Source organism: Bidens hawaiensis, unplaced genomic scaffold (assembly GCF_021521415.1).
Source record: "Bidens hawaiensis isolate Kalapana, Puna unplaced genomic scaffold, B.hawaiensis_p1.1 tig00071515_1, whole genome shotgun sequence".
Lineage (NCBI taxonomy): Eukaryota > Viridiplantae > Streptophyta > Magnoliopsida > Asterales > Asteraceae > Bidens > Bidens hawaiensis.
Window position 1 is genome coordinate 7,601 of NW_027502510.1, and position 9,413 is coordinate 17,013.

The window sequence follows — 9,413 nt, forward strand, 5'->3', positions numbered from 1 at the left end:
TATTTTGTGCTTATTAAGTGAGATTATGGGAATTTATTTTAATCAATTTAAGTAAGACCATTGTTAAACCGAAAGTTAGATATGATTTCTGGACGAAAGAAATATAGAGTTTATATGAAAATACCGGAGACAAGAAACTTTATGAAAAAACTAACAGTATACCTTTTTTTTTGAAGAAAAAAACTGTTAGTAAGAAAATTTATGTTTACTAGCTATTTAATTAATTGAGACATCACACACATCAAGTGCTTGTTAAATTTCGTAATATATTGGTATAAAACACATGTATATATTACTATCATTCTTTGTTACAATGCAGATATATTAAATCCCAGAACATCTCAAGCACTCTTCCGTCCGAGTTTTCCAAGCTTCGGTACCTTCGAGTTTTGTAAGAAAAATATCCCGGCATAATAAGATATTACGCTATAGATTTCTTTTTCAATTTTTTTCTTTTTAAGCAATGATCATAGTGATATGATAATCATGTTTTTTTAATGTAGGGATCTCAGTCGTAACTACATCAATGGAACCATTCCTTCTGAATGGGCTACTATGCAATTGTACAACCTGTATGGACAGATTATCACTCTCATTGCCAGTTTTTTGCTTGCAAGAATACCTATTTGACTGTGATATTTTTACTGTGTATATATGCAGTTCTCTCATGGGAAACCGCTTATCTGGGCCGTTTCCAAAAGTTCTTACCAGAATGACCACCCTCCAAGAGTTGTAAGCCACATCACTACTTCTTTTGTCCTTGAATAAAAAATAGTAAAAACGAAGTAAGATGACACACATTTACACTCAATTTTGATGCTTAATAGCTACTTGAATTTTGTAGGAGCTTAGAAGGAAATCGCTTTTCAGGACCCATACACCCAGGGATTGCAAACCTGAAAGATTTGCAGAAACTGTAATTATTTTCACCTTTTTCCTTATATTTTTTTTCTTGAAAATATATTCATGATCATGTAAAACTTTGTATTCCCAGAGTTATAACTTCAAATGATTTTACCGGAGAGCTGCCTGCTGCACTTGGGAAACTTACCAACTTGACTGATCTGTGAGTATGATAAATCATATAAACTTGAATGATAATCCATATATGTTTGGCATTTCTTTAACTTACGTGTTTTTTAAAAATTTTTAGGAGAATAAGTGACAATAATTTCACTGGAAAGATACCAAGCTTCATTAGTCAGTGGACACAGATTGCGAAATTGTAAGAGAATATTTTTTGCATGTATTTGTAAAGTTCCCATCATGCTAGGGGTATATTAATCACTGGGGTGGATATTATGACCCGTTTACGTATGAATGGGTGGATGCGGGTTCTCTCTTACCTCTAATGGGTCAAACAGGTAAAATAACAAAGGCCTGCGAAAAAGGTAACAAGTCAAAAGTTGGCCAAAGTGTATTTTTGCATAAACCTTTCAGATTATTAAATTCATAACTTTAATAAAAAAGGTAAATTTTATTAAAGAGGTTGTTTTTTGGACAGAAAGTGTTTTGGTTCAACCATTAATGGTCAGATGCATTAATCGAATCACTTATAATCCACCTCTATTTGATTTTAAAGACATTAATATTTGGTTTATTTTGCAGGCATATGCAAGGTTGTTCTCTTGAGGGGCCAATTCCTTCTAATATCTCTGTCTTAACACAACTAAATGATCTGTATGCATGCTTTATTTGTCTTTCAAGCTTTTTTTGGTTGTATTTGTTCCATTGAGGTGACAGAATATACAAAGTGATTTACATTATTTTTCTTGTTACAGGAGAATCAGTGACTTGGTTTCCCATCAGTGCAGAAAATGAAACTGAATAAATTGTGAGCATTTATATTTGTATGATGATTCCTTATTTTAGCATCCAAGTGAAGATATTAATTACAATATGTAAATTTACAGGGTGCTTAGAAATTGTTTGATCCATGGGAAAATCCCTGACTATATAGGGAATATGCTTTCTCTGAAAACTATGTAAGCAATTTATCATGTATTGGATATATTTGGTACTTTTTAAATTTACATTTTCTTGGAATTTATTTTGGATCTACTTTTATTGATGTAGAGACCTCAGTTTCAACAACTTGACTGGCCAGATCCCGCCATCTTTTGCCCAACTAGGAAAAACATATCACATGTATGGGAATTGTCCTGAACAATATTATCTTGTCTTCTTGTAACTACGATAAATTTCTAAGGGTAACCACTATTTAATAGTTATTTGACAGCAAATAATCTTACTGGACCTATGCCTGCATGGATCTTCCCAAGTACCAAGGACTAGACGTGCACAAATCGGGTTCAACTGGAAAACCCGAACCGGTTCGAAACCGGTTTTTTCACACCGGGTTGTAAAATGGAACCGGTTCCAATCAAGAACCGGTTCGGTTCCCGACCCGAACCGATGCCCAGATATGCTAACTTTTAAGAACCGGGTAGGGTATGAACCGGAACCGGTTTTTACGTAAAAACCGGTTCCACCGGTTTTTTTTGAAATTTAAATATCATAGCCGTTAGCAACCGGTTCCAATGGCTATATAGCCGTTTTTGACCGTTGGAACCGGTTTTTTAATTATAAATAGGTTATTTTTTTACTCTAAATAGCAAGGTTTGTTTGTGTACTTGTTAAGCCAATTCCAAAACTATAAAACACACTCCAAACCACAATTAACCTTAAACCGACAACAAATGGCAACTAATGATGACGTTGTTATGGTGATCGAAACAACAAGATGCCCCGATGTTTGGGTTCATTACGATTTGTGTCTCATGACCGACTCACATGAGTTGGCACGTTGCAAATATTGCTCGAAGTTTCTTAAAGCAGGGTCCAACTCGACATTACGAAAACATACGAATAAGTATTGTCGAGAGAAAAGAAGGTTGGAAGCTAAAAAAACGGAAGTGGGAGAGTCGTCCGGCTCTACAACCCAAAAATAAGTATTCCCGGATTAAAACGACGGACTTTGTTTTTTATGTTTTAGTTGTTATGTTTAGTATCGTTTATGTTTTAATAATGTTTGTAATAGTTATTTTTTAAATAAATAAAATGTTCGTCGTTATTAAACATCGATATGATTCGGGCAACCCGTGTGGTGCCGACCAAACATCGGTAGTTAAAGGCTTCTAAAGAATGAAAAGACTCGATTAACTCTTTTTTAGCACACTCCCACAACCTGATACAATGACGTCTTAAGGTAGTACGACTTACATGTGTGTATCTCGGTTGTAGAGTTTTGCGAATCAACGACGTCAACTCCGGGTCATCAAAGTGGTTAAACGGCAAACCTCGTTGAATAACGAACTTTGCCATTCTATCTTGAACTTGAGTCGTGTTGTAACGAAATAGTGTACCATCTTTACCCAAGTCAATTTGATCGGTCGTGCCAATCCCTTTCAACGCCTTGCAATATGGCTTCTCGATGTGCTTTCTCAAAGTAGAGTTGGAATCGTGCTTTAATATTGAACCACATAGTTTGCAACGAGCCTTTTAATAACCTTCGTCATCCACAATCAAATCCCAATTCTTCCATATGTCTTGGTTGCGGTTATGGTTAACTACCGTAACAACCCTTGGGTCCTCCGTAACAGGAACGGGGGCAACAAAAGCACTCTTCTTAGCCTTCTTGTTAGTTTTTTTGATGGGTGCCATAATAATATTTAGTTGGATGGTCGGGTAAAGGAACGGGTTTGCTAAAGGAGTAGTATTTTAGTTTGTTTTTGAGTTTGGTGGTAAAACAAGTGGCGGAAACAAGTTATATATAGGTTTGGGCATCAAAAACCGGTTCCAACGGCTATATTACCGTTGGAACCGGTTCCAACGGATCTATTGTCTCAAAAACCGGTTCCAACGGCTATATTACCGTTGGAACCGGTTCCAACGGCTAATTGGTGTCTAAAAAACCGGTTCCAACGGCTATATTACCGTTGGAACCGGTTCCAACGGCTAGTTTGACTTTTGTTTGACCCTTCAAAAAAAACCCGTCGGAACCGGTTTTTCCAGGTACGAACCGAACCGGTTCCATTTAAGAACCGGGTAGGAACCGGGTTGGAACTGATACTGACATACAAATAGGAGAACCGGGTACGATATTCGGGTACAAAAATACCCAAACCGGGTATTGTACCAACCGGGTTGGAACTGGAACCGGTTCCGGTTCGGTTCCACCAGTTAGGTTCCGGAACCGGTTTTTTTGTGCACGTCTACCAAGGACGTGTAAGGATAATCTGGCCCTAATAGTTATCATTTCACTACATGTTTATACAATCGAATGATCAGAAATGAAATTTTAGTGGTGTGTCATGTTTATATGTTTACATGCTTTTACAGGGATGTTTCTTATAACCAATTTACCTGGGATTCTTCTGCTCCAAATGCATGTGAACGAGGGACAGTGTAAGTTTATTTTCTATTTTCATATATATAAGCTGGATTTGTGCATGGTTTTATGCTATAACCAAACCTGTCATTACTTGACTCAGAAACGTGGTGGAGAGCTATTCTTCGACCACAAATAAACAGTAAGACACATGACCCTATTTATTTAAGGTCACACTATTACGCTGGTCATTGTGAAAGCATCATAACTTGAGCCTAACTGGGCCTAGGTCCAGGCCCGGTCCTAAATAGTTGCTAAAGCCTGGTCCTTCACATAAAAAGGAGTGATTTGGGCCTCGCTGTCCCAATCGGTTCTGATTTTTTACTATGTTTTCATCTTATATATTATTAAATAGTAAAATACAGTTAAAACTAGGTTTTTAAGTTACAGAAAATAAAGCTATTTGCATGTAGAATTAAATTATATATATTTTTAACTGGTTTAATGAAGCATGAAAATATACAATTCACATTTTACCAGATGTAGAAACAGTTTCAGTATATAAAAGTTATTGTCCATGATACTGTTTAGGTTTCTCCCGAAAAGATTGTGTTCTTTCAATATTCAGATAGTAATAATTCACACCTTTTCCCATTATACCCTTAATTACCTATAAAAAATTCAAGTTTCTTTTAAATGCAAAGGTAACATTCTGTTTTGAATATAATAATAGGGTAATTGCATACATTTGTAACAAACCTGTTTCAAAACGTTTGTTTTAAGGTTACCTCAGCCAGTTATTAGGCTTCACTTCAAGGAAAAAAAGGTCAACATGGCCAAAGTTTAACATTTTCTAAGTATTTCAATGCAGGGAGAGTTGAAACTAAAGGATTTTGATATAGTACAAGAGGCTGGAGGTACGGGGAAGCCCGTTATAAAGAGTTACATGGTTGATGTGAAGAACAATACACTCAAAATTCAACTTTTCTGGGCTGGAAAAGGCACTATTGGAATTCCTCTTAGAGGAAGTTATGGTCCGCTTATATCAGTTGAACCGAGTAAGTATTTTCCCATATCTGATTTTCACCAATCTTTTATTTTTAAGATTAAAGATTGCATAAACCAACCCAACAAAAAGATGAATAGAACGGTATGCTTTGACTTTTGAAGTCAAAGTTGGCATTCTGAAGTTGGCTTACAATGTTATAATGTCGCTCATTGTCCATTCATCACCTTGTTTATACAGATTTCAAGCCACCAGATTTTAGAAAAAAGATTGATCTTCGTTTAGTAGTCGCGGCGGCTGCTGGACTGTTTTGTGTGTTTTTAATCATTTTTATCTTGTGGAGAAAAGGCTACATTATGGGGAAAAATGCAGCAGATAAAGGTGTGCATATTTTGTTATCTTCTAAATTCTGATTACTTAAGAGTGGGTTGCTCTTATTTCGAATGAGTCGCATCAAAAGCTTGATACACACTCTCCTAAGCCGTTTATTCAAAGATTTAAATAACTATTGCAATAAAGTAACAGTTAAACACATTTATAGACTTCTAAGAAATGGACATATAACTGTCAACAGCGAGTCAATCCAACCCGTTACGCAACCGACCTATATTCCCATCTCTAGTTCTGTCTTCTAACGATTACATATTGCAGCAACTAATCACAAGACTTATTGTTTAACAGAGCTTAAAGGTCTAGATCTACAAACAGGAATATTCACTCTAAGGCAGATTAAAGCAGCAACCAACAACTTTGATCCATCAAACAAGCTTGGAGAAGGTGGTTTTGGTGCAGTTTACAAGGTAATATTATCATGTTAAACTTTCAGTTGATCAAACACAAGTACAAAAACACAGCATTATATATTCTTGTGTTACTAAAAACCATATTTTATGTAGGGTCGATTGTTGGACGGGACAATAATTGCTGTGAAACAACTATCATCAAAGTCAAAACAAGGCACCCGTGAATTTGTCAATGAGATTGGCATGATTTCAGCACTACAACACCCAAATCTTGTCAGACTTTATGGATGCTGTGTTGAAGGGAACCAGTTGTCTTTAATATATGAGTACATGGAGAATAACTGCGTATCTCGTGCTATTTTCGGTAAGCTTAAAAGTATTAATTAGCAGAGATGCTATGGACGGGTTGGGGTAACGGGCTGGGGTAACGGGTAGGAGTGTAAACGAGCTGAGCGAGATCGTGCTCGACTAGGCTTGAGCTCAGCTCATTTCTAGCCCTATATTTAATATTCTAGCTCAGTTCTGCTTTTATTTATTAATATATATATATATATATATATGTATGTATGTATGTATGTTTTTATTTAATTTATATATACAACAATAATATTTATATATAACACAATATATATTATTTAGTTCATTTGAACATGATTTTAATTTGAAGCTCCAGCTCGGGCTCGTTTATAATAAGCTTATTTTTAGGTGCGAAGTCATTGAAGCTCGGGTTGATTCGAGCTTTCAGCGAGCCGATATCTGTTACGGACTGAAACCATTTGGTTTGCTCACGAGCAGCTTGGCTCGCTTACCCCATAGTAATGGGTAAAGAAATGGGACGAAAATCAGAACATGTATTTTTTAGTACAGGTGAAAATGGGGCCAGGTTGACCAACAAAAACTTTTTTGTTCATTTTTAGTTATCTTTTTTGCAACTAAAGAGTATTCTTACAAAATCTTTTCACCTGTTTGACCCGATCCCCTTTTATCCCAATCTTTTATTTGACCCATTTGAGATAAAACACAATCCAAATAAATCAATTCCAAAATAAATGGGTTGAAATTTTCAACTCTATAACAATCATCAAAATTTATTTGGAAAAAGAAACATATTGATCACACTAATGTAAAATATCCAACGGCTGTGATTAAATCCTACAGGACGAGACAAAGTGTCGAAAGCAAAACTGACATGGCCTGTGAGGTTGAAGATATGCATAGGGATAGCCCGAGGTTTGCTTTACCTTCATGAAGAATCACAACTAAAAATTGTGCATAGAGATATCAAGACTAGCAATGTTTTGCTTGATAAAAATCTCAATGCAAAAATATCTGATTTCGGTTTAGCAAAGCTCAATGATGACTGGAATACACACATCAGCACTCGTATTGCGTGAACAATGTATGTTCTCTAATTTTACATATGCATACTTGCCAAAACTGGTTCGGATTGAAATGGACAATTTTTTAGTTCTATTCAAAACAAAGCGGGTCGAGTTAAGTTTATCCGCAAACACTTCTTTCTCCATTATGATTGCAAAAAAGGAATATTCTTATAAAAAAATATCTAAATCTTTGAATAAAAACTGTTTAGGAGGTTTTATGTATTAAAACAGAGTTTGGGGGACTTTCAACTCGTATGACCCGTTCCTTTTTTAGCTCATATTATTAATTAAGCCTATTTGGGGTGTAAACAAGCTGGGTTAAGCTTTAGCTGAAGCTCGGCCCATTTCAAGCTGTATTTCTAAAGCTCCAACTTGGCTCGTGTATTCAAGCTCAAGTTCAGCTTGGGCTCCGCTGGTTTATTATTTATTAATAATTTATATACATATATAATTATTTTTTGTACATTTCTAATTATAATTTTTATATATGCGTTTAAGTAAAATTGTTATAGACAACATAATATATTATTTAGTTATTTTATATATTTAATAAATAAAATAACAGTTGTATAAATAATAGGATCGTGAGCCAGTGCTAGCTTGATAAGTGAAACTCGGGCTTGGACTTGTTTATTAAATAAGCTTATTTTTAGGACCCGGCTTGTTTAAACTTCGCTTGATTTAAGCTTTTAGCGAGTCAATCTCGAGCAGCTCACAAGCGGTTTGGCTCGTTTACACCCCTGAGCCTACTAGACTTGTTTGAGATAAAACATCGACCAAATCACGTCAATCAACTCACTCATTAGTAAATGGATCTAAATTGCCACCATTATTTTTCGATTACATAATAGTTGACAACCGTGCTTTGGTTCTCATATTTTTTTTGTTTTATTTTAATTTTTGGTTCTTAGAGGTTATATGGCTCCAGAGTATGCCATGCGCGGTTACTTGACTCCGAAGGCAGATGTTTATAGTTTCGGAATCGTGGCACTAGAAATTGTTAGTGGAAAAAGTAACACCAACTACAGGCTAAAAGAAGACTTTGTTTACCTTCTCGATTGGGTAAAATAACTGCCAACCAAAAACCGATATTCTTTGACCCAAAAATTCAACTGTAACACGTGCATTTGTTTTGTAGGCATATGTTTTACAAGAAAGGGGAAGCTTATTAGACCTGGTTGATCCAGACTTAGTGTCAGAATATTCATCCGAGGAAGCAATGACGGTTCTGAACGTGGCCCTTTTATGCACGAATGTATCACCGACACTTAGACCAACAATGTCTCAAGCCTTGAACATGCTAGAGGGTCGAAGCAGTGTTCAAGATTTGCTATCGGACCTGGGGTTTTCAACTATAAACCCCAAGTTTAAGGCCTTAAGAAATCACTTTTGGCAGAATCCTAGTGAAACCCTCACCATGAGTAATGACCCGAGTACCGAGTCCTTGCTCCCTTAACATAGGTATTTGAAAATTGTAGGAAAAACAACTAACAAGCATGCAAATGTGTAATTTATTGTGTATAAGACAATAAGTACTCATTATGTAAGAAGGTGCAAGTAATAAGAGTCAAAACTCATCAAAGGATGATTTAGACTAGCAGAGTAGTTATATAAACATTATGATATTCTCATGCAATCCGAGAACGGGAAACGACTTGTAGATTAGCTTGGAGCACTGGTGGCTAGTGTGTCGGAGAACACGTTATTTATGCTACTAAACTTTGATGATGGGATGCTATTATTGTTAGGTTTTTGACGGCTATTGTGAGTGGCTACTCGAGTTTCAGAGAGCGGGTTGTTTTGTGCTATTAAATTCAAACAAAAACATGTTTTTGCTTGGGGTTTCGATGACTATTGTTAGAAAATGTTATGAATGGACCATTGCGTTGACGAGGGTTTCGGAGGCTAGATTGTTTCTGTAGAGAGGCTGATTCTGGTGAAACCTTTAGCCC

General features: G+C 35.9%; 1 long non-coding RNA gene and 1 pseudogene across 1 annotated transcript; both read left to right on the forward strand.

The window, feature by feature from the left end:
• The first annotated feature begins 287 nt into the window (after nt 1-287).
• On the forward strand, nt 288-8,917 carry LOC143605801 (putative LRR receptor-like serine/threonine-protein kinase At1g07650; annotated as a pseudogene).
• Nucleotides 1,918-2,295, forward strand: LOC143605803 (uncharacterized). The gene is made up of 3 exons (XR_013148622.1): nt 1,918-1,985; nt 2,077-2,148; nt 2,229-2,295. It is a non-coding gene; the product is annotated as an uncharacterized LOC143605803 (long non-coding RNA).
• Nucleotides 8,918-9,413: the final 496 nt, after the last annotated feature.